This window comes from Callionymus lyra, chromosome 3, assembly GCF_982586985.1.
Source record: "Callionymus lyra chromosome 3, fCalLyr1.hap1.1, whole genome shotgun sequence".
NCBI lineage: Eukaryota > Metazoa > Chordata > Actinopteri > Syngnathiformes > Callionymidae > Callionymus > Callionymus lyra.
Genome location: NC_141820.1, coordinates 18,132,432 through 18,156,399, shown reverse-complemented (window position 1 = coordinate 18,156,399; position 23,968 = coordinate 18,132,432). Strand labels below are relative to the sequence as shown.

Sequence of the window (23,968 nt, the reverse complement as noted above, 5' to 3'; positions counted from 1 at the left end):
GACTTTTTCTTTCTTGATTTTGTAGCCTTTTATCTGCAAAAGCTTAAGCAAATCTTCTGTTGCCGACAGGCAGAGTTCAGCCGTCCTCCCGGCCAGGAGGAGGTCATCGACATATTGGATCAGAACGACACCTTCAGGGAGGGGCAGTTCTAAGAGGTGTGTCTTCAGTGCTCTGTTGAAGATTCCAGGAGAGTCTCTGAAGCCTTGGGGCAGTCGACTGTAGGTATACTGTTGACCTACAAACGTGAAGGCAAAGATAGGTTGCGACCTAGGGTCCAAAGGGATGCTGAAGAATGCGTTAGCCAGATCAATGACTGTAAAATACACTAGGTCCGGGCTCAGACTGCTCAGTGCGAGATGTGGGTCCGGGACAGGATGCACATCAGGGATGGTGTTGTCATTGATCATTCTGAAGTCTTGAACCATTCTCCAACCTTTGCCTCCAGCTTTCTCCACGGGTAGAATGGGCGTGTTCCATGGAGATCTGCAAGGATAGATAACACCTGCGTCTACCAGACCTTGAATTGTCGGCGTGATTCCAGCCATCTGCACTGGAGTGAGAGGGTACTGTCTTTTGTAGAGGGGATGTCCGGTGGGATCGGAGGGTGTGACGGTGATAGGGGCTGTGTCCAGAACACCGACGTCATAAGGTGACGTAGTCCAGATGCTGTCCGGGATGCGGCTCAGACAGGCAGCCGCTCCTGGGTGATCCGTCTGGGATAGACCATGGTGACGGGGCAGGGGCAGGTGCTCTGGAAGGGACACATCAGTTGTACACACATCTCTGAACCACCACATGTCCTCCTCTTGTGCCTTAAACAAGCCTTCAGTTGGGGTCTCTGTCCAGGTTAGAGTTGAAGCACGTCTGACCATGGGGCCCAGGCTTCTGGCTTCCTGTCCGAATCCTACTGCCAGGGAAACGTGTGGTACAGAAGCAAGACCTAATTGATACCAAGATCCTAACCACTCACATAACACCACTTTTGCAGCAACTCCTTCTTTCCCACAGTAGATTCCTTGGCACTTGATGGGAGGCTTCAGGTATCGATCCAGGGACCTGCACCTGCATGGAGGGAGGGAAGCTTGCCCTCCAGCGCCTCCAGGTCTCCAAAGGTGTATGGGACGAACTGCAGGATCCGGTGGTTTCCTGGAACTGGTCTGAGAGGACATATGTTAGAAGTACCTTGCTGTTGAGTGGCTGGACATGGAGCATTTCGACCTATGGACCATCTCTCTTGGTTATCTTCGTCTTCCATCATGATCAATGGCTCCTGATGTTGTTCAGTGGGGTAGGTGAATCCCACTCGCCCACGGGTTGAGGGCATATTCTCATCAAGCAGTGTCTGGATGGCCCTCTTGGCACTGTTGTAGCGAGTCAGACGGGATTGATCTGTTTGAGGAGGTACCGTGTACTCTTTATTGTAGGCAGCTCCACTTCTGGTCCTGCTTCTTTCTCTTTTTGTAGTCTTCTTGACGGGTTCAGTTTCAGTTATCTTCAGGTTTCCTCGGACTCGTACGGTGGAGGAAGGCAGCTCATCTTCGCTTGAATCTGTGACATTTGCAGAGCTTGGAGATTCATTTGGTATCGGGCTTACTTGTGTGGAGGTCTTCCGGATTGTTCCGCTTCCCGGGTAGGCCTCCTGTTTTTTATCTTTGGATGCCGGGGTAGAGTTCCTGCGGGTGAAATGCTTTTCAGAATAACCTGTGCGGCGACTCCGCCTGGGGTGGAAGTCATCCTCTTGTTCCTGGTAGTCTCCTACTGTGGGAGAACTTGGTATGGTATCCTGTAGGTGAGATGCCATAAATTCATCAACATCTTTAATGGTTAGGCTGCCTCCTCTCACGCCTTCTAAGTTTGATACTTGTCCGTCGGCTCTGTTCAAGAATTTAGTCATGGCTTCAAGAATTTTTCTTATTTCATTCTGAGTTACCACCTCATCTACTGTGATGCTTCCAGTTGTTGTTTGTAGTAGCGGTGCTTGGACAGCAGATGGCGCTGTTGGCTGGATCTGGACCTCATCTACTGTGATGCTTCCAGTTGTTGACTGTAGTAGCGGTGCTTGGACAGCAGATGGCGCTGTTGGCTGGATCTGGACCTCATCTACTGTGATGCTTCCAGTTGTTGACTGTAGTAGCGGTGCTTGGACAGCAGATGGCGATGTTGACTGGATCTGGACCTGCTCAAAAAATGGATTGAGGGGAGAGAGGTGAGTGGGTGTGCCAAGTGTAGCATATGGAGGCGGAGGAGGTGGAGTATTATCGGAAGTATCAGGTTGCGTGATGTAATCAGCAAGACTGGTTGTTGGCGCGGGTCCAGATGTAGAAATCTTTAGTGTGGCGAGGGTGGGGTACAACCCAGCATGGGCGTATCCGGCTTCTTTGTTTTTCTGGGAGGGTGCGTCTGCAGTTTTAGCTTTGGGCTGTAAGTGGCGCTGTTCATAGCACGTCTGAATTATTACTCCTCCTACTCTTGATTCTGCTTTTACCATTTCAAAATGTTTTCTGGCAGATGTCTTTTTTATTATCATCCCACCAGCAGATCCTTCTTCTATTGCATCTATTTTTGCTTTAAGATGCCTTTCTCTGAGATCTTTAGCTATGATCTCGAGGGCTTTTTGATTGAGGGGCCCTCCGGCTCCTATCCAGCCTTCAACCGTCCATCTATTTAACAGTTTATCCGCTACTTTCCCATCCCCCTTTTCATAATCCTTACTTACTTTAACCTTAGCTTTTATTCTTTTAGCCCACTGATCCCCCACATTCGCCATTTTAGGTGTGCTCGGAGGACAACACAGTCACCGTGTTTTTTTAATTTTTTTAAGTAACTTGCTGTGTCCCGAACACCCTACGCACACACAAATTCAGCAAACAGTAAATCTGTTTTGTTTTTTTTTAAACAGATTATTGTTTCTTGAACTCACACAATCCGCACAGTTTGTCACAATCCGCACTGTTAATTTAGTTGTTTTTTTTTTAAACATATTATTGTTTCTTGAACTCACACAATCCGCACAGTTTGTCACAATCCGCACTGTTAATTTAGTTTTTGTTATATCCCAGCACTAATCCAATAAGAATGCTTGGAATAGCCACCATGAATATTACGAAAATTAGTAAATTCGTTTTCCACACACTCCGCAAATCTTTCTTCAACCCTTCAATCTGATCAAAAATCAATTCAAGTGTAACTTCAACGTTTCCTTCTTCTTCAGTCAAACCAAATCTACTCCCAAATCTTTCTTCTGCTACTAGATCAGAATCTATAACAACAGCTTGTGATTCGGAACTTAATTCTTGTTGATTTACTAGAAATGTGTTCAATTTCTGGGTTTAATTCAATTTCAAACAACTCCATGCCATGTTAAATTTTGATGAATCAAACTAATTCCACGCTTCTCCCATGTCTCCGTCAAAAAGTAAATCGTCAACTCCCAATTCAATGATATTCCCGTCTCCTTCAACCTCAACCTCAATATATTCAACTATAGCCTCTTGGACTTGTTACGGAACCAGTCCACTCATTAACTCAGAATTTTGATTTATTGTATCACAACCACTGCTATCGTACTGCGTCTTTACAGCTACGCATAGTCCCGAAGGAATTGTGCTTCGTCAAATATTTTCTAATGTATCACATAAATTTAAATTTCTATTGTATCACAACCACTGCCACCGTATTGTTTCTTACACAGTTCACGCGATTACTGTGTTTTCTTACAACTACGCCTGGTCCCGAAGGAATTGTGTATTCACCAAATGTTTCTTATTGTATTACGACCACTGCCAGCGCCCTGTTTTGTCCACAGCCACGTCTGGTCCCGAAGGAATCCTATATCCTACCGCCCCTCTATCGGAGTTAGGCCACGGTAGGTCCCGTAGGATATTTCTCTTTTCACTCTTTTCCTCGTTATTCTCTTTTTAACGGTATTCTCTCTTTAAAACCTTAAAATAAAACCTTAAATAAACGGGACATTCAGAATATATCTGCTCAAAATGTATCCTTAAAACGTTTAACTTTTAACATAAGTCTTCATACTCACACCCAGTACTATTGATCACACAATTTGGTATATTCAATCACAGAATTTTGATTATAACAGGTTTCTGCTTAGCTCTTTTAGTAGAGCTCTGGTGATCAAGTTCCCGAGTATGGGCAGAATCCTCTCCGGATCTCGGCTGGCCTTCTGGCTCGTTCCGACTCCGTCTGGACGGGACGCCGATCTTTGAGTCGAGTCCTTGGTCCGTTCGATCGTTATCAAACCTTCCTCTGCTACCAAAGTTTGTTGTGAATTTGGAAATCAGGCAGTCGGAGAATTTTTAAAAGTTTAAAAACAAAATGCTTTATTTCAAGCTTAAGAGCAGATATATGCCGGCAGTCCAACGTGCACGGACCTAAACGGAACAACCTCTCAGGTGAGTTGATGTTCTGAAAAGGATACTTAAGCAGAGTGCGCAGACTCGTTTGTAAGAGAATCTTGAGATTAACATTGGTCAAAATCAAAGATGCAGGCGGGCGTTGCTTAGCGATACGCGGCCTGGTTGGAGCACTTGGATCCTTCCTTCGCCGTTGCTCCCCCTTACGGATGGAATGGGTCCATCGGTGTCTCTCGGTGTCAAGCCCCAAGTCTAATTGTCATGTTCCTGTTCTGATGGTTACCAGGGTACCGTTATCAACTGGCATGCCGATGGTTATGAAACCGGGAGGTTCCTCTCGCTGACCTCGGATCCTTCGGTGCAGTGTCGGGGCTGAGTCGCAATTATAATTTGTGTGTTCACCTCAGTAGTTTTCCACAAACAGAATATTGCATAGTATTGCAGTTATATAAGCATAGCACGTATAACACATTTGTATGAATAAATTAAAGAATATCCCCTTTAATGATTAAGACCCACACATGTATTTTACTCATTAACTGTCACCGATACATCATTTATTGCTCATTCCATTCATTCCATTCATACATCAACCTCCCCTAGAGGACACCTAACATCTTGTTTATGTTACCTGTCCTTTAGGCTACTGTTGTCTGCATCCCCTGTTTAACTTCACCGTTTCCTCTGTAGTCCTTGTGGAACCAGGTTATTTTCTAATGTTGGTGCGACCGTTCTGCACTGGTGTTAGTGCCACCACCTGCTTGTTGGATCAATCGATCATTAAAAGTTAAAAGAAAAGTGGGATGCATTTTTTACTGACACTGGTGTGACATCATTTTAACTTTGCAACACAATGTTATGTTAATTCAGTATATGCTTAATTTGTGGAGGTTAATTAATCAAAAAGTATTTCTGAGTCTTTAGCTCAATTATAAATGTGCAATTATAAATATGTGTTAACATCAAAATATATATTCATTGACAAGAATAACAACTAAATCAGAATCAAGAATTAATTAATGCTCTGTGATAAGTTTGTGTTTTTATTCGTGCAATCGTTAAGCCACCTATAAGAACTTTGTCCACACAATAATATACTTAGTTTGGCACCAACTTGCATTTCGGCTGTGATCACTGGAAGTTTGTTGCTGCAAGTGAGCGACGGGCGGTGAAGGTTGCAGCCCGAAAGTGACAAAAAAAGCGACGGTCGCTCAGTATGAAAACGTCAGAGTTAACATTAGTTGATTTGTGAAAGGATCAGGTCAACACAGGTAAGAGATGATGTCGATGAGTGGACTTCGGGAAAGATGGAAGAATGATGTGGCAGGAATAAACAGTAGGACTTTGTTAACTCGGAAAGTAAAAGAGGGAAATATTCGGATGCAAAATGAAAAATACGACTGTGGGGCCAATGAACAGAAATTCTCCCGTGTAAGCGAACATAAGGAGCTAACAAGTGATGTCAACAACATCAGTTATTCTGAAGCAGGAAAAAAGAACACAAAGATACACAATATAATTGTATTCATATAAAAAAAACGAAGTAGTTGACAAAGATCTGACTTTATTTTCATGTTTATCAGGTTTAGAACTATAAGTGAAGTGATACTCAACTATCATGTAATTACATGATACTTGACTATAACATCATTACGTTATATACTGATGTATTTCGTTATAACATGATACCGAAGATTTAGTTATTACATTATACTGAAGTATAAAGTTATCAGGTGATACTACAGTATTACAGTTCAAACATGATACTGAATTATTACATTATAACATGATACTAAAGTATTATGTTATTACATGATACTGAAATATTACGTAATCACATGATACTGAATTATTACGTTATAACATGATACCAAAGTATTACGTTATTACATGATACTGAAGTATTACGTCATCACATGATACTGAATTATTATGTTATAACATGATAACGAAGTATTACATTGTTACATGATACTGAACTCTCACGGTCATAAACACGTGAATATATTTACATTTCTCCAAAAGCTATCAAATGCAAGTGGTATAGGTCATACAGGATGGTCAGGATAAACGAGTGTATGTTCATGTGTTTGCTAATAATAAGGACTGATTTGGATACACAGAGAAAACAGTTGGGCCACGAATGTTACAATAGTCAGTACTGTGGATAAAAAAGGATGTGGTACACTGTGACCACAGTAAAAATACATGAACCTTTGTTCACTTATTGTTCTTGACTTGTTGAACATGAAAGTCAGATCTTTGTCAACTATGAAGGTTTATTTAATATGAATTCAATTATATTGTGCTTGATTAACTGTAAAATAAATACACTGTACTTAGATGACAGTAAATCAATCTTTCCAGTGTAAAAATACATGAAACTTTGTTCACCTACAGTTCTAGACCGGCTGAACAGGACTTGTGTCAACATATCAGAGTATTTTTGAGAATCTATGAGTGATAGTGTTGTAGATACTTCCTCTTGTGGCTTCTCTTGCTAACGTAACACATTCACTAAAGTATTTTTTAAGGTGCGGCTGAATCGCGGCTCACTTGATCGCAGTCTGAATTCAACACTGAAAGTACGCCAAAGAATGCAAACTGTTGTTGGAAATTTTTTCATTTTAATAGTTTCTCTGGTTAGGAACAAAATGATTGTTTTGGTGTCACTAACAACAGCTTCTGTCACTACAGTTGTAGTCTAGTTCCACCGAAGTCTTCATTATGGATGGTGAGTACAACTGTAGATACTGTGGAGTTTTGTTTTCGTGTCTGACGTTTCTCACTATATTCATTTAACATTTGAATGTGATTCTGTCCAGGTGATGACGATCTGGACATTTTGACGGCGCTTCTGGCTGAGAGTGAAGGTGTCGATGACGAGCAGGACCAGCAGCAGCTGGAAGATGATTTCAACGACCTGTTTGACCAGGAGGATGATGGCGAAGAAGAGTACAAGGAGGAGGCAGAGGTCCAGGAACAGAATACTAAGGCAGCTGCTTCGGATGTCTTTGAAGATATTGATGGCATTGAGGACGAAGATGTAGAAACAGAAGGAACAAAAGGCACGACTACTGCCGGCACAGAAGAAGAAGCGAGAACAACTTGACTTTATCCAGTCAGAGGAGTTCCAGAAGATCCTTAATGCCAAATCTTGACACACACTTGTGCTGCAGGCGGTGAGATGAATACTGTTGTCAGCTGTACAAATGTTTTACGTATTTTTTCATCTAAATATAATGACACTGCATAGACCTGAACCAAGGAGGCGATTTAACATGATTTTTACCAAACTGGAAAGAGTCAAACCTGAGCTTGTTCGTCGACTCAGGCAGAGTATCAGCTGCAGGAATGCTATTTTGATGTTCTGGTGAAGAAGGAGCAGATGGAGGAGAAGATGAAGGGGACCAGGAAAGCGCTTTTTCAAATGTCCTTGTGGACAAAGGGCTAGGACCAGGTGAAGGGGTGCAAAACCCTCCCACGATTAAAATTTAAACCATATTTATTACATGTTAAGTAAGTGAGATTTCCCGAATTTCCGGTTGTGAATTGTGAGGTGACAATAAGAGCCAGATGACAAAAACTAAAGTGTGTCCAATTTTAATTAAATGTACACGAGAATGTCAGCTTCCCTGGCAATTGAAAGGTCCATCATTTGGCCAAAATGTCTCTCTTCTCTCCTTCTCTCTCTCAGCAGGCAGGCTTGCTACATAAGACGCTTAACTTAATTGCACTGTTAACTCAAAAGACTGTAAACAGAAGAAGTTCTGCTCCCTGGTATACTCAGGAAACGCGTAACGAACTAGAGAAGAAATGACGAATAAAAAACTATGAATTTTAAGAGTCCTGGCAAGATAATTTATAGGGAAACCCAGAGCCAGCTATTACTCATAATTTATAGAAGAAAATAAGAAAAACCCTGGATCTTCTACTAAAAATGTCCGCACACAGAAAATGAGGAACGTACAAAAATATGCAGATGTATGAATCTTCGTCTGCACATCTGGATCAACTTGGAATTAATTGCAGACTTGTTCATCCCTTTCCACGCCCTCATTTACATATTCAAATCATATTTAAATGTATATTTGGAGCCAGGGCCTGATATTATCTAGTCCCTCTGCTGCAGAACCAATTACCGACTTCAGTCTGGAGGGCAGACACCTTCTCTATGAGTGATCTTAAATCTTTAATTTTTGATAAAGCTTATAGTTAGGATGGATCAGGCTCGACCTGAACCAGCCCTTTTTGATATTCTGCTTTAGGCTTAGACTGTTGGAGGAGCAGTTTTAGACACCAACCTTTCTCTATGTGTATCCTTCTGTATCATCCCTTACTCTTATTCTCCATCCACAAGACGTGGTAGTAGGCTGAAATAAAACCACCAAAGCTTCAGCCTTCCTGAAAGAATGGTGATTTTGTTTCTAAAGGCACTAATTATCCTGTTAAAATGGTGGTTCACCCACAATCAAATCCTTTAAGGTGACCATCTCTTAAAAGAGAACATGATTGCATTGGTTGGGGTTGACATTTAAGGGTTTTGGGGGTTGTGTGGAGTTTTTAACATTTTTACATGTTTCTAACCTAGTTAAATATCCCGTGTGATGAAAATGCTGAAGAGTCATTTAGATTTAGAAGGAAGGACCAGTTAGAAATCAGTATGACCGAAGCCAACAAAAAACTCCAATAGACTTTTACAATCCAATCAACATTTTTGTATTTTCTGGACAGCAAAACAGATGTAAAAGCACCACTTTTACTCAAACTAAAGCAATAACATGTTTGATTTTCTCCATCATTCATCCAGGACACATATTATCTCATGGAACTTCCTGGATGCTCCGCACAGTGATTCTATGGAAACTTCCACTCAGTTGATCCTGAAAAAACTGGAAATGATAATACAAACCTTTTAAAGAACTAATCTGTGAAATTAAACCACAGGAAACTTTTAAGAGAATATATTCACCTGCTGCATAAGGTCCAGGAGGGCGGCATTGTTTAATTCCCCATCATAGGTTAGCTTTATTCGTAAATAAGTCAGGAATTGAAGGCCAGCTGAAAAGGTAAATACACAATTAATTTATTATCAAAACTTTTTTTAAGCCTTTACATACTTGTGGAAAAGACTCCAGGGGTCATAGTTGAAGTATGAGCTGTGGTTGTTCCAGTGGTCATAGTTGAAGTAACATCTATGATTGTTGTAGGGGTCATAGTTGAAGTAACACCTATGATTGTTGTAGGGGTCATAGTTGAAGTAACATCTATGATTGTTGTAGGCGTCATAGTTGAAGTATGAGCTGTGGTTGTTCCAGTGGTCATAGTTGAAGTAACATCTATGATTGTTGTAGGGGTCATAGTTGAAGTAACACCTATGATTGTTGTAGGGGTCATAGTTGAAGTAACATCTATGATTGTTGTAGGGGTCATAGTTGAAGTAACATCTATGATTATTCCAGGGGCCATAGTTGAAGTAACATCTCTGGTTGTTCCAGGGGTCACAGTACTGAAGGTTGATGCTGAAAAAATGATTAAAATTAATTATTTTTTCAACACTTTTTGTTGTATAAAAAGGAAAATGTGGGATTAAAACTTTCAGCATGTAGAACTCACTTATAAGGTAAGAATAGAATAGAATAGAAAAGCTTTATTCATCCCCAGAGGGGAAACACACTTTCACAACAGCGCAGTTTAAAAAATAAAGTGCAAGGAAAAAGTAAGTAAGTAATTTATATTAGTAAAGTGTCTTTCACAGGCAATGGTCACCAAGCACAAAATTAAATTTTGCAACATCTGTTGAGTTCACTGGAAACACAGAAAGTACATTTTTTGGCCAGATTATATACAATAACCTTAATGATTAAGCCACAAGACATAATATAGAAGGAATATTTCATCAAAGTATTTATTTTCAATATGTTAAGAAAAATCCATATTAAATTATTCATCAGCAGGGCAAGACAATGTATAGCTTGTTACGTAACGTACGTGAAGCTAAGACAGACTGTGAGTGACACGCGACCACCAAACTGCTTCACAACGGTGAGTGAGCACCAGTGTTTTTTATGATGTTTGATGTTTGTGTTAGATAGAAACTAGAAAATGACACCACAGTTGTTTTGTAAACAAATGTACGTAAGTAAATTGACAAGGGTGAGAATTTTTCAATCGTTTTCAGCTGATGTGTGAACAGAAAAATTAGAAATAACTTCACACCACAAAAGGGAAAATGTGTGTTTCCATGTCAACGATATGCCTTTAATCAAACGGTACAGAATAATCAGCAAGAGATTATGAAAACTCTGAGGCTCTAGAGATTGTTCAAGTGAATCATTGTCTGTTGTAAAACCTAGTTATTTAACAGTTCTAATAGGAGTTGTGTTTAATTATTCACATATCACAAATGATAGCAAAACCTGGATTTTGCCCAAGAAAAAAAATTAAACATTGGCAAAGTGTAGCAAAGAGTGCCTTCAAATGTCAGTCGCGATGACATTACTGGAACCAATAAACTGAACCAAAGTTTAATGGTTTACTCATTGACATGAATGATTCTTAAACCATCACACTAACTGTGTATTTCAAAGGTGACTGCTTTACCTGATAGGTTTCAATCTCATTAGTTATCAAAACTTTTTCTCACCAGGTGCAAGCAACGTGAATCCAAAGAAGAGAATACCGAAAAAGATTGTCGTGTCCATCTTGACTCAGGCATCGGAAGCTAAAATAAAAAACAACTTCCTCCACACCAACAAATGGGACGGGCAGCTAGGTGACACTGGATTTCATATAACCTGAAAAAACAGGTTAGTTACTAGATGTCTAATTGGAACCTTGACAGTGTTGCCCAGTGAGTTTCTGTATTGATAGATTTAACAAAGAACACTTGAGTTTCATTCCATACCTGGAACATAACATTCAGCTGTTGCTGCTGCTGCCCAAAGACTGAGAGCTGGACATTTAAAAATTGCTTCATGTTTACTTGTCGTTCTGCTGAGTTAAAAAAGAGAGAAACAACAAGTGACATTTCTTTTTATGATAAGATAATGAACATATATTATTGATGTCATTAATTATACAAAGATCTCCAATTATAGTACGACAGGAATGAAAGAATTTGCTTGGAATGTTTCTTAAAGGGGGACAAATATATAAAAATAATAAAGCCTTTGAGCCTCAAAGAATAAGAAAATAAGACTCCTACTTCTATTGAAGACCGTTTGTTAAATATACATTTTGTTAGTCCCTGTGCTAAATGATTTGGCCCCTTGTGTGATTGACAGCTGTCAGTTGAGGTTTTATTGGATGATATGACTTTATATATATATAACATATATATATATAACATCTATAACATCTCCTAACAAGATGCCTGCTGGACAAACACTTACTTAAACACGTTTTGAAAAACAGAGTCTGTTGAAAATTGTTCTTTTCATTTCTGAAAGTTCGATTGAGTTGAATTATTTCTCTTTGTGTCCTCCTTCACCGAACACTCCCATCAAATTACTTAATAATGAATCATTTTAGTGTTGTTGAAGTATCTTTATAATGTGTTTCTTATATTTAACTATGGCATCTTCATAGGTCACGATATCAACGTGAAAATGTATCTCCTTTGATTTGGAGCCAACATTGGCCCCTGGGCGTAGTGTGGTCTAAGGAGACACTGGATGGGCACACATTGAGATTAAATCTACTAAATCTCACAGTATCTCCATCATCAAGTGTGAACCTACCAAGAAAATATGTAACATCAATGAAGACCTTATCCAGTACCAGGACTGTGGAGAATTGTAGAACTTGGTTGGTATAGCACTAGACTCGTACCACATGTCTTTGTTTTTGGCCTAGTTTCATGCATCATGTGGTCATTTCCAATCTCTGAGGTCAGATTGGTGATTATCAATGCAAGGAAGTGGCACGAGTCGCCCAGATACCTCAGTAGCATAGGCCTGCATGGCAAACGTTCCCTCTCACTCACTATCAGAGGAGGTTGTTTTCGTGCCTAAAACTAAGAACCTCAACAGATGACCAGAAAAAAACATCATCAGTTCTAGATTTAAGAAAAAAACCTAACCTCTTACGAAAAACATAAAAATATTTAATACATACATTTATAAAAAATAAAGGTAGAAAAACAAAGTGACCCGAGCATTGTGGAAAAGGAAAATAGTGCTTATTTTTTAAATGAGAAAAATAAATAATCTGACCGCTAGATGGAAGCATGGATTAACGTCTTACTTGCAAACGATAAGAACATTTTTGCTGCCTGAGTTTGCTGCGCTATCTACGCTGTGTTGGTTTACCTCTGCTGAACTTGACTCACTTAAAAGTTACTTAATGAACTGAAGCTTCTGCCATTAATTTTTAATTATTACTCAGGCTCAGGAAACCACTGCTGTACAAAGAGCCCTTTGGGCCTCAACACCCCCCTGTGCAACTGGCTGCTGGACTTCCTTACCAACAACTTGAACAACAACTTTTTCGTTATCCATCCATGTTGATTTACCGGGATGTCCCCCATTCTTACAACAGGAAATAAAGCCAGGAATCCCCAAATTAAGAACATCACTGTGTTGTGAATTTGGAAATCAGGCAGTCGGAGAATTTTTAAAAGTTTAAAAACAAAATGCTTTATTTCAAGCTTAAGAGCAGATATATGCCGGCAGTCCAACGTGCACGGACCTAAACGGAACAACCTCTCAGGTGAGTTGATGTTCTGAAAAGGATACTTAAGCAGAGTGCGCAGACTCGTTTGTAAGAGAATCTTGAGATTAACATTGGTCAAAATCAAAGATGCAGGCGGGCGTTGCTTAGCGATACGCGGCCTGGTTGGAGCACTTGGATCCTTCCTTCGCCGTTGCTCCCCCTTACGGATGGAATGGGTCCATCGGTGTCTCTCGGTGTCAAGCCCCAAGTCTAATTGTCATGTTCCTGTTCTGATGGTTACCAGGGTACCGTTATCAACTGGCATGCCGATGGTTATGAAACCGGGAGGTTCCTCTCGCTGACCTCGGATCCTTCGGTGCAGTGTCGGGGCTGAGTCGCAATTATAATTTGTGTGTTCACCTCAGTAGTTTTCCACAAACAGAATATTGCATAGTATTGCAGTTATATAAGCATAGCACGTATAACACATTTGTATGAATAAATTAAAGAATATCCCCTTTAATGATTAAGACCCACACATGTATTTTACTCATTAACTGTCACCGATACATCATTTATTGCTCATTCCATTCATTCCATTCATACATCAACCTCCCCTAGAGGACACCTAACATCTTGTTTATGTTACCTGTCCTTTGGGCTACTGTTGTCTGCATCCCCTGTTTAACTTCACCGTTTCCTCTGTAGTCCTTGTGGAACCAGGTTATTTTCTAATGTTGGTGCGACCGTTCTGCACTGGTGTTAGTGCCACCACCTGCTTGTTGGATCAATCGATCATTAAAAGTTAAAAGAAAAGTGGGATGCATTTTTTACTGACACTGGTGTGACATTTTAACTTTGCAACACAATGTTATGTTAATTCAGTATATGCTTAATTTGTGGAGGTTAATTAATCAAAAAGTATTTCTGAGTCTTTAGCTCAATTATAAATGTGCAATTATAAATATGTGTTAACATCAAAATATATATTCATTGACAAGAATAACAACTAAATCAGAATCAAGAATTAATTAATGCTCTGTGATAAGTTTGTGTTTTTATTCGTGCAATCGTTAAGCCACCTATAAGAACTTTGTCCACACAATAATATACTTAGTTTGGCACCAACTTGCATTTCGGCTGTGATCACTGGAAGTTTGTTGCTGCAAGTGAGCGACGGGCGGTGAAGGTTGGAGCCCGAAAGTGACAAAAAAAGCGACGGTCGCTCAGTATGAAAACGTCAGAGTTAACATTAGTTGATTTGTGAAAGGATCAGGTCAACACAGGTAAGAGATGATGTCGATGAGTGGACTTCGGGAAAGATGGAAGAATGATGTGGCAGGAATAAACAGTAGGACTTTGTTAACTCGGAAAGTAAAAGAGGGAAATATTCGGATGCAAAATGAAAAATACGACTGTGGGGCCAATGAACAGAAATTCTCCCGTGTAAGCGAACATAAGGAGCTAACAAGTGATGTCAACAACATCAGTTATTTTGAAGCAGGAAAAAAGAACACAAAGATACACAATATAATTGTATTCATATAAAAAAAACGAAGTAGTTGACAAAGATCTGACTTTATTTTCATGTTTATCAGGTTTAGAACTATAAGTGAAGTGATACTCAACTATCATGTAATTACATGATACTTGACTATAACATCATTACGTTATATACTGATGTATTTCGTTATAACATGATACCGAAGATTTAGTTATTACATTATACTGAAGTATAAAGTTATCAGGTGATACTACAGTATTACAGTTCAAACATGATACTGAATTATTACATTATAACATGATACTAAAGTATTATGTTATTACATGATACTGAAATATTACGTAATCACATGATACTGAATTATTACGTTATAACATGATACCAAAGTATTACGTTATTACATGATACTGAAGTATTACGTCATCACATGATACTGAATTATTATGTTATAACATGATAACGAAGTATTACATTGTTACATGATACTGAACTCTCACGGTCATAAACACGTGAATATATTTACATTTCTCCAAAAGCTATCAAATGCAAGTGGTATAGGTCATACAGGATGGTCAGGATAAACGAGTGTATGTTCATGTGTTTGCTAATAATAAGGGAGGCCAGACTGATTTGGATACACAGAGAAAACAGTTGGGCCACGAATGTTACAATAGTCAGTACTGTGGATAAAAAAGGATGTGGTACACTGTGACCACAGTAAAAATACATGAACCTTTGTTCACTTATTGTTCTTGACTTGTTGAACATGAAAGTCAGATCTTTGTCAACTATGAAGGTTTATTTAATATGAATTCAATTATATTGTGCTTGATTAACTGTAAAATAAATACGCTGTACTTAGATGACAGTAAATCAATCTTTCCAGTGTAAAAATACATGAAACTTTGTTCACCTACAGTTCTAGACCGGCGGAACAGGACTTGTGTCAACATATCAGAGTATTTTTGAGAATCTATGAGTGATAGTGTTGTAGATACTTCCTCTTGTGGCTTCTCTTGCTAACGTAACACATTCACTAAAGTATTTTTTAAGGTGCGGCTGAATCGCGGCTCACTTGATCGCAGTCTGAATTCAACACTGAAAGTACGCCAAAGAATGCAAACTGTTGTTGGAAATTTTTTCATTTTAATAGTTTCTCTGGTTAGGAACAAAATGATTGTTTTGGTGTCACTAACAACAGCTTCTGTCACTACAGTTGTAGTCTAGTTCCACCGAAGTCTTCATTATGGATGGTGAGTACAACTGTAGATACTGTGGAGTTTTGTTTTCGTGTCTGACGTTTCTCACTATATTCATTTAACATTTGAATGTGATTCTGTCCAGGTGATGACGATCTGGACATTTTGACGGCGCTTCTGGCTGAGAGTGAAGGTGTCGATGACGAGCAGGACCAGCAGCAGCTGGAAGATGATTTCAACGACCTGTTTGACCAGGAGGATGATGGCGAAGAAGAGTACAAGGAGGAGGCAGAGGTCCAGGAACAGAATACTAAGGCAGCTGCTTCGGATGTCTTTGAAGATATTGATGGCATTGAGGACGAAGATGTAGAAACAGAAGGAACAAAAGGCACGACTACTGCCGGCACAGAAGAAGAAGCGAGAACAACTTGACTTTATCCAGTCAGAGGAGTTCCAGAAGATCCTTAATGCCAAATCTTGACACACACTTGTGCTGCAGGCGGTGAGATGAATACTGTTGTCAGCTGTACAAATGTTTTACGTATTTTTTCATCTAAATATAATGACACTGCATAGACCTGAACCAAGGAGGCGATTTAACATGATTTTTACCAAACTGGAAAGAGTCAAACCTGAGCTTGTTCGTCGACTCAGGCAGAGTATCAGCTGCAGGAACGCTATTTTGATGTTCTGGTGAAGAAGGAGCAGATGGAGGAGAAGATGAAGGGGACCAGGAAAGCGCTTTTTCAAATGTCCTTGTGGACAAAGGGCTAGGACCAGGTGAAGGGGTGCAAAACCCTCCCACGATTAAAATTTAAACCATATTTATTACATGTTAAGTAAGTGAGATTTCCCGAATTTCCGGTTGTGAATTGTGAGGTGACAATAAGAGCCAGATGACAAAAACTAAAGTGTGTCCAATTTTAATTAAATGTACACGAGAATGTCAGCTTCCCTGGCAATTGAAAGGTCCATCATTTGGCCAAAATGTCTCTCTTCTCTCCTTCTCTCTCTCAGCAGGCAGGCTTGCTACATAAGACGCTTAACTTAATTGCACTGTTAACTCAAAAGACTGTAAACAGAAGAAGTTCTGCTCCCTGGTATACTCAGGAAACGCGTAACGAACTAGAGAAGAAATGACGAACAAAAAACTATGAATTTTAAGAGTCCTGGCAAGATAATTTATAGGGAAACCCAGAGCCAGCTATTACTCATAATTTATAGAAGAAAATAAGAAAAACCCCAGGGGCCTGGATCTTCTAGTAAAAATGTCCGCACACAGAAAATGAGGAACGTACAAAAATATGCAGATGTATGAAACTTCGTCTGCACATCTGGATCAACTTGGAATTAATTGCAGACTTGTTCATCCCTTTCCACGCCCTCATTTACATATTCAAATCATATTTAAATGTATATTTGGAGCCAGGGCCTGATATTATCTAGTCCCTCTGCTGCAGAACCAATTACCGACTTCAGTCTGGAGGGCAGACACCTTCTCTATGAGTGATCTTAAATCTTTAATTTTTGATAAAGCTTATAGTTAGGATGGATCAGGCTCGACCTGAACCAGCCCTTTTTGATATTCTGCTTTAGTCTTAGACTGTTGGAGGAGCAGTTTTAGACACCAACCTTTCTCTATGTGTATCCTTCTGTATCATCCCTTACTCTTATTCTCCATCCACAAGACGTGGTAGTAGGCTGAAATAAAACCACCAAAGCTTCAGCCTTCCTGAAAGAATGGTGATTTTGTTTCTAAAGGCACTAATTATCCTGTTAAAATGGTGGTTCACCCACAATCAAATCCTTTAAGGTGACCATCTCTTAAAAGAGAACATGATTGCATTGGTTGGGGTTGACATTTAAGGGTTTTGGGGGTTGTGTGGAGTTTTTAACATTTTTACATGTTTCTAACCTAGTTAAATATCCCGTGTGATGAAAATGCTGAAGAGTCATTTAGATTTAGAAGGAAGGACCAGTTAGAAATCAGTATGACCGAAGCCAACAAAAAACTCCAATAGACTTTTACAATCCAATCAACATTTTTGTATTTTCTGGACAGCAAAACAGATGTAAAAGCACCACTTTTACTCAAACTAAAGCAATAACATGTTTGATTTTCTCCATCATTCATCCAGGACACATATTATCTCATGGAACTTCCTGGATGCTCCGCACAGTGATTCTATGGAAACTTCCACTCAGTTGATCCTGAAAAAACTGGAAATGATAATACAAACCTTTTAAAGAACTAATCTGTGAAATTAAACCACAGGAAACTTTTAAGAGAATATATTCACCTGCTGCATAAGGTCCAGGAGGGCGGCATTGTTTAATTCCCCATCATAGGTTAGCTTTATTCGTAAATAAGTCAGGAATTGAAGGCCAGCTGAAAAGGTAAATACACAATTAATTTATTATCAAAACTTTTTTTTAAGCCTTTACATACTTGTGGAAAAGACTCCAGGGGTCATAGTTGAAGTATGAGCTGTGGTTGTTCCAGTGGTCATAGTTGAAGTAACATCTATGATTGTTGTAGGGGTCATAGTTGAAGTAACACCTATGATTGTTGTAGGGGTCATAGTTGAAGTAACATCTATGATTGTTGTAGGCGTCATAGTTGAAGTATGAGCTGTGGTTGTTCCAGTGGTCATAGTTGAAGTAACATCTATGATTGTTGTAGGGGTCATAGTTGAAGTAACACCTATGATTGTTGTAGGGGTCATAGTTGAAGTAACATCTATGATTGTTGTAGGGGTCATAGTTGAAGTAACATCTATGATTATTCCAGGGGCCATAGTTGAAGTAACATCTCTGGTTGTTCCAGGGGTCACAGTACTGAAGGTTGATGCTGAAAAAATGATTAAAATTAATTATTTTTTCAACACTTTTTGTTGTATAAAAAGGAAAATGTGGGATTAAAACTTTCAGCATGTAGAACTCACTTATAAGGTAAGAATAGAATAGAATAGAAAAGCTTTATTCATCCCCAGAGGGGAAACACACTTTCACAACAGCGCAGTTTAAAAAATAAAGTGCAAGGAAAAAGTAAGTAAGTAATTTATATTAGTAAAGTGTCTTTCACAGGCAATGGTCACCAAGCACAAAATTAAATTTTGCAACATCTGTTGAGTTCACTGGAAACACAGAAAGTACATTTTTTGGCCAGATTATATACAATAACCTTAATGATTAAGCCACAAGACATAATATAGAAGGAATATTTCATCAAAGTATTTATTTTCAATATGTTAAGAAAAATCCATATTAAATTATTCATCAGCAGGGCAAGACAATGTATAGCTTGTTACGTAACGTACGTGAAGCTAAGACAGACTGTGAGTGACACGCGACCACCAAACTGCTTCACAACGGTGAGTGAGCACCAGTGTTTTTTATGATGTTTGATGTTTGTGTTAGATAAAAACTAGAAACTGACACCACAGTTGTTTTGTAAACAAATGTACGTAAGTAAATTGACAAGGGTGAGAATTTTTCAATCGTTTTCAGCTGATGTGTGAACAGAAAAATTAGAAATAACTTCACACCACAAAAGGGAAAATGTGTGTTTCCATGTCAACGATATGCCTTTAATCAAACGGTACAGAATAATCAGCAAGAGATTATGAAAACTCTGAGGCTCTAGAGATTGTTCAAGTGAATCATTGTCTGTTGTCAAACCTACTTATTTAACAGTTCTAATAGGAGTTGTGTTGAATTATTCACATATCACAAATGATAGCAAAACCTGGATTTTGCCCAAGAAAAAAAATTAAACATTGGCAAAGTGTAGCAAAGAGTGCCTTCAAATGTCAGTCGCGATGACATTACTGGAACCAATAAACTGAACCAAAGTTTAATGGTTTACTCATTGACATGAATGATTCTTAAACCATCACACTAACTGTGTATTTCAAAGGTGACTGCTTTACCTGATAGGTTTCAATCTCATTAGTTATCAAAACTTTTTCTCACCAGGTGCAAGCAACGTGAATCCAAAGAAGAGAATACCGAAAAAGATTGTCGTGTCCATCAGGCATCGGAAGCTAAAATAAAAAACAACTTCCTCCACACCAACAAATGGGACGGGCAGCTAGGTGACACTGGATTTCATATAACCTGAAAAAACAGGTTAGTTACTAGATGTCTAATTGGAACCTTGACAGTGTTGCCCAGTGAGTTTCTGTATTGATAGATTTAACAAAGAACACTTGAGTTTCATTCCATACCTGGAACATAACATTCAGCTGTTGCTGCTGCTGCCCAAAGACTGAGAGCTGGACATTTAAAAATTGCTTCATGTTTACTTGTCGTTCTGCTGAGTTAAAAAAGAGAGAAACAACAAGTGACATTTCTTTTTATGATAAGATAATGAACATATATTATTGATGTCATTAATTATACAAAGATCTCCAATTATAGTACGACAGGAATGAAAGAATTTGCTTGGAATGTTTCTTAAAGGGGGACAAATATATAAAAATAAGAAAGCCTTTGAGCCTCAAAGAATAAGAAAATAAGACTCCTACTTCTATTGAAGACCGTTTGTTAAATATACATTTTGTTAGTCCCTGTGCTAAATGATTTGGCCCCTTGTGTGATTGACAGCTGTCAGTTGAGGTTTTATTGGATGATATGACTATATATATATATAACATATATATATATAACATCTATAACATCTCCTAACAAGATGCCTGCTGGACAAACACTTACTTAAACACGTTTTAAAAAACAGAGTCTGTTGAAAATTGTTCTTTTCATTTCTGAAAGTTCGATTGAGTTGAATTATTTCTCTTTGTGTCCTCCTTCACCGAACACTCCCATCAAATTCCTTAATAATGAATCATTTTAGTGTTGTTGAAGTATCTTTATAATGTGTTTCTTATATTTAACAATGGCATCTTCATAGGTCACGATATCAACGTGAAAATGTATCTCCTTTGATTTGGAGCCAACATTGGCCCCTGGGCGTAGTGTGGTCTAAGGAGACACTGGATGGGCACACATTGAGATTAAATCTACTAAATCTCACAGTATCTCCATCATCAAGTGTGAACCTACCAAGAAAATATGTAACATCAATGAAGACCTTATCCAGTACCAGGACTGTGGAGAATTGTAGAACTTGGTTGGTATAGCACTAGACTCGTACCACATGTCTTTGTTTTTGGCCTAGTTTCATGCATCATGTGGTCATTTCCAATCTCTGAGGTCAGATTGGTGATTATCAATGCAAGGAAGTGGCACGAGTCGCCCAGATACCTCAGTAGCATAGGCCTGCATGGCAAACGTTCCCTCTCACTCACTATCAGAGGAGGTTGTTTTCGTGCCTAAAACTAAGAACCTCAACAGATGACCAGAAAAAAACATCATCAGTTCTAGATTTAAGAAAAAAACCTAACCTCTTACGAAAAACATAAAAATATTTAATACATACATTTATAAAAAATAAAGGTAGAAAAACAAAGTGACCCGAGCATTGTGGAAAAGGAAAATAGTGCTTATTTTTTAAATGAGAAAAATAAAATAATCTGACCGCTAGATGGCAGCATGGATTAACGTCTTACTTGCAAACGATAAGAACATTTTTGCTGCCTGAGTTTGCTGCGCTATCTACGCTGTGTTGGTTTACCTCTGCTGAACTTGACTCACTTAAAAGTTACTTAATGAACTGAAGCTTCTGCCATTAATTTTTAATTATTACTCAGGCTCAGGAAACCACTGCTGTACAAAGAGCCCTTTAACACCCCCCTGTGCAACTGGCTGCTGGACTTCCTTACCAACAACTTGAACAACAACTTTTTCGTTATCCATCCATGTTGATTTACCGGGATGTCCCCCATTCTTACAACAGGAAATAAAGCCAGGAATCCCCAAATTAAGAACATCACTGTGTTGTGAATTTGGAAATCAGGCAGTCGGAGAATTTTTAAAAGTTTAAAAACAAAATGCTTTATTTCAAGCTTAAGAGCAGATATATGCCGGCAGTCCAACGTGCACGGACCTAAACGGAACAACCTCTCAGGTGAGTTGATGTTCTGAAAAGGATACCTAAGCAGAGTGCGCAGACTCGTTTGTAAGAGAATCTTGAGATTAACATTGGTCAAAATCAAAGATGCAGGCGGGCGTTGCTTAGCGATACGCGGCCTGGTTGGAGCACTTGGATCCTTCCTTCGCCGTTGCTCCCCCTTACGGATGGAATGGGTCCATCGGTGTCTCTCGGTGTCAAGCCCCAAGTCTAATTGTCATGTTCCTGTTCTGATGGTTACCAGGGTACCGTTATCAACTGGCCGATGGTTATGAAACCGGGAGGTTCCTCTCGCTGACCTCGGATCCTTCGGTGCAGTGTCGGGGCTGAGTCGCAATTATAATTTGTGTGTTCACCTCAGTAGTTTTCCACAAACAGAATATTGCATAGTATTGCAGTTATATAAGCATAGCACGTATAACACATTTGTATGAATAAATTAAAGAATATCCCCTTTAATGATTAAGACCCACACATGTATTTTACTCATTAAATCCCCCTTTTCACACCTACTTGGTGTGACTAAATGCTACCCGCGCTTAAGTATGTGAGTCAAAAATACATATCTGTGAATAAACGTTACCAGCGCTAAGTATGTGAGTCAAAAAATACATATCTGTGAATAAACGTTACCAGCGCTAAGTATGTGAGTCAAAAATACATATCTGTGAATAAACGTTACCAGCGCTAAGTATGTGAGTCAAAAATACATATCTGTGAATAAACGTTACCAGCGCTAAGTATGTGAGTCAAAAATACATATCTGTGAATAAACGTTACCAGCGCTAAGTATGTGAGTCAAAAAATATATGAAATTAATGCCATCCATTGTCATAAGTGCTGTCATGCATGGGTTCAGGTTCTATGTCTGATCCATCATACGGTAGGCGTTCAGGGGGTGGGTAGACAACCACTCCATCGATAAGGAACGCCCCGTCAATGGTGGACACATCACTGCTCTCAGCATCACTGTTGTCAGCATCCCCATCAGAGTTCTGAGGGAGTAAAGGAAATAGGCCACCAGGTGGGTCGGTGGGCTTCTCCTTGGACACGGCAGCGACGATCAGGCGGCTGGACAGCGTCCGGATGCACGGGATACAACAGCATCCACATGTAACAAGGATAGCGAGAAAGACAGCGATAGAAACTCCTAAAGACATAATTAAATTTTTCCACAAGGGAAGTGATCTTTCCATGAGAAATGACGGCGGCCCCCATCCTCATTTACTGGGGGTGGAGTCCCCATCAATCTCCGCAGGACTCTGTTCACATTCATCTTTGTTCCGAATTGGAGATTCTAAGTTTGCCAAATCGGCTCTTACTTCTGAAAGTGTTCTGGTTGGGTTAGGTGCTGGGGCACAATGTGTCAGGTGGTGCCAGGGTGCGCCTGATTTACCTCTGACCTGGACCGAGTGTGATGTCACCTCTTTTACTTCGAATGGTCCAGTCCACCTGGGGTCCGACCACTTTCTCTTGTGGACCTTGACCCTGACCCAGTCACCTATTTTGACCCGATGTTCTGGTTCAGCTGGTTCCTTCACCAGGGCTCTGGAAACCTGTGCAGAGAGAGCTGAAACCAAAGATGTTAGTTCTTGCATGTAGCTTGATTTTTCAATCAAACTGACGTCCAGAGGGGACACGTGACCTCCCTCTCTGGGCGGACCAGGCATCGGCCGACCTGTCAACAACTCATGTGGTGTTAGGTGAGTGCCACCCCCTTTGGAGGTCCTCATAGCCATGAGGGCCAAAGGGAGAGCCTCAACCCAACTCAATTTTGAACTAGCACAAACCTTAGCTATCTTAGCTTTAAGTGTCTGATTAGCTCTTTCAACGAGGCCTTGAGATTGAGGATGATAGACTGACCCATAACTGTGAGTAATCCCTAGGCTTTGTTCGATTTCATGCAACATGGAGTTATTAAAATGTGTTCCATTATCGGACCGAATGCGTCTAGGAACCCCATATCTGGGGATGAGTTCTGTTTGTAGCCATTTAACAACTGTTTTGGCATCTTCATGTCTGGTGGGAATAGCTTCCACCCATCGAGAAAATCTGTCTACCATTACCAACATGTATCTCTTACCCTGCACCCTTTGTTCTATTCCCATATCAGTATAGTCTATACTAATATCTTGGAAACAAGCTGTAGGTACTGGATAAGAGCCCATTGGTGTTTTAAATGGTTTCTTTGGGTTGTGTTGACCA

General features: G+C 39.6%; 1 long non-coding RNA gene across 1 annotated transcript; it reads right to left on the bottom strand.

The window, feature by feature from the left end:
* Positions 1–12,987: 12,987 nt before the first annotated feature.
* Positions 12,988–13,868, bottom strand: LOC148083662 (uncharacterized). The gene is made up of 2 exons (XR_015710690.1): positions 13,679–13,868; positions 12,988–13,419 (listed from the first exon to the last, which is right to left on the bottom strand). It is a non-coding gene; the product is annotated as an uncharacterized LOC148083662 (long non-coding RNA).
* Between the last annotated feature and the right edge of the window lie 10,100 nt (positions 13,869–23,968).